General features: G+C 49.9%; 1 pseudogene; it reads right to left on the bottom strand.

Moving 5' to 3' along the window:
* Positions 1-217: 217 nt before the first annotated feature.
* On the bottom strand, positions 218-1,692 carry LOC150006001 (lethal(2) giant larvae protein homolog 1 pseudogene; annotated as a pseudogene).
* Positions 1,693-2,657: the final 965 nt, after the last annotated feature.

The following is a 2,657-nucleotide window of genomic DNA, read 5'->3' as shown; positions in this document are numbered from 1 at the left end:
GGAAACTGCCTATATAGGCGGAAATAGTATGAATCTGCCTCAGAGACTCTGGGCTAAGTCTGGGGCCCACACCCTTAGGCCTGGTTGGCAGGTCTGCGCATAGTCCTACAGGCCCACAGTTTAGTGGGTGTGGGGCTATGTGAAGGACCAGGCAGGAGCCAGGGGGTCTGGATCCCACTTCCGAGAAGGGCAGGTGGCAGTTACAGTTCTGACTTCCTCACCTGACCGAGATGGCATGGGCTTGAGCATCGTCTTCCCCAGGTTCTTTGGATTCTTCATAAGAGCCTAGGAAATCCTCCACATTCTCCACCATGACATCCCCTGCCATGTCCAGTATGACCTTGGGCAACTCTAGGTGTCAATTCCCCTGCTGTGGACAGAATCAGGGCTCCCATCGCGGCACTGTGGGGAAGGACATACCTAGGGTCCCGTTAAGCCTGGCTCATCTTGGGTGACTCTTGGAGCCTGTAGCTGGCACCTGCAGCATCACTGGGTCAGCTAATGGAAAAGCATTCACACTTTGATGAGGAAATTAAGGAAAAAAACTCTGGTCATGGCTTGTGACAACACAGAAGGCAATGCCACTGATGTCCTCCTTCCAGATACAGAAGTAGCATACTTGGGGTTCCAGACTAGGCACCAAGAAGACATGAACTTGCTGAAACAAGACAGGCAGGTCTCTGCATAGTCCTCATAGGACACGCTGGCACATGTGGCCAGTGGCCCCTTGGCATACAACAGTCTTTGTGGGCCGTCAGCTTGAACCTGGTCTTGTTGCTCACCTCTGACAGTGTGAACACCTGGAACGGCTACTCAGATGTAATGAGAAAGGCGTGGCCTCCCTTCCTGTCTGGTGCCTACACTAAGTGCCGCGAGACTTCGTAGGACTCAGGCAGCAGGTGGTCGAACCCGTGCAACTGACAAGGTGGAACGTGAGCACATTGGTGAGTCAGCAACACCTCCTTACCCAGCACTGCTGCGTCGTTCAGTCACTCCGGCTGCTTCTTGCCTCCCTCAGCTCCCGAGCGTATGCGGACAATGAAGCCCAAGTTGGTGCAGCCTGGTAGGTCCGAAGTGGGTCACTTCTCCAAAGAACGTGTCAACGAAGTAGAGGCAGCACACGTCGGCTGAGAGAAACTTGTCAGCCATTCGGGGTTGATATCATGCTGGACTGGTGTTATCCTCATGTTCTGGGGGCAGGCCTGCTTCATCGGCTACGCGCTGGCCTCCTGCAACTTGCTTTTGGTATTAGCAGCCTGCTTCTTGCCCAAGACTTGGCTTTTGCGGATGTGCTAGAAAGATTGGTGCAGAGACTTCTTGAGTGATTTTATCCAGGAGAGAGTCCCCTCTGTAGCTAGGGAGTCACTGGAATGAAGGGTGCCCTTGGTTAGCCCAGAACTCTTGTGCTGGTAGTCGGAGAGGCCACAGTCGAGATTGGTGCCAGAGGCCATGAAGCTCCGCTCAGCGTGGACCACGACAGCAGTGAGAGCAGCTGGTGCTGGGTACTGAACCAGGCCTTGTGCAGGGGCTCAGCTGCTCGGGGCCCTGACACGGGGTGTCCTGAAGGACGTCCACGCTGGCTGCATTGGCACCTGCTTGGAGGCACTTTGCTGCACTGCGTACTTTCACAGCACCACCTTCGGCATGCCAAGTGAGGGACTGTCCCTGTAGGAGTGTGGGCCCAGTTTGCATGATGAGGCCGCAGGACTGCTTGCATTGGGTCTGAAAGAGGCCTGCTGTCCTAAGAGGCCTGCTGTCCTCATCTTGTGGAGCAGCCGCAGCCCCAGCAGCACCATGCCGGAGACATTGCAGAACTGCACAGCGTTGTCCTCATGATCGGTCAGCAGCAGCACTCGCTACAGTGGCTCCTAGGCCCAGTTCTGGCCTGGCGATGAGCCAGCTCGAGGCGCTAGAGGCTGGCTGAAGTCTCTGCTGCTCGCCGGAGCTCGCCACGATGCAGGCCCACATCCTGGCAGGGACACTCGTGACATGAGCAGATCAGGTAAGGGTGGACCGGTTCTCTGTCTTAATGCTGAACACATACAGGAGAATAATTTTTCTAGCCCATAACCATACCATTTCTCAATACATGACTAAGCACTGACATCCAGGCATGCTGGACACTCAGTGAGCAATTGGACATATTCTTTATTTGAAATGGAAGCTAGGTATGAAGTTGGAGGAATCAGAGCATTACAGATATTATTTGTACTGTGAGACATCTCTTAGTTCTTACCAACAATATTGTTATATGAATATTGCAATTTCTTAGTCATTTGCTCATTAAATTAATGGTTGAGCAGGTGTAGCTAAAAATGCCTTCAATCATTTCTACCTTAATTTGAGAGAAGAGTTTTGCAAATCATTGAAATTTAATTTTAGAATCCCATTTGGTAAGCTGGAAAAAAATAAAGGAAGGCAAAATGAAGGTTTTAGTTCTGCTTTTGCATCTGGTAATACAATTAGAGCTTTTACAAAAAAAAAAAAAAAAAAAAAAGGAAAAGATAACCATGAAGAAAATTAAAACATTTCTAATATTTAGTAGCATAACAGGTTTATATATACTTTCAAACTCACCTCAGCATTTCTGGAAAGAAGAGAGGGGTAAGTATTGCTATTTGCATTTTATACAAAAATATATAAAAATATTTATATAT

Source organism: Furipterus horrens, unplaced genomic scaffold (assembly GCF_987537825.1).
Source record: "Furipterus horrens unplaced genomic scaffold, mFurHor1.1.pri manual_scaffold_6, whole genome shotgun sequence".
Taxonomy (NCBI): Eukaryota; Metazoa; Chordata; class Mammalia; order Chiroptera; family Furipteridae; genus Furipterus; species Furipterus horrens.
This window is presented reverse-complemented; position numbering and strand designations above follow the sequence as displayed.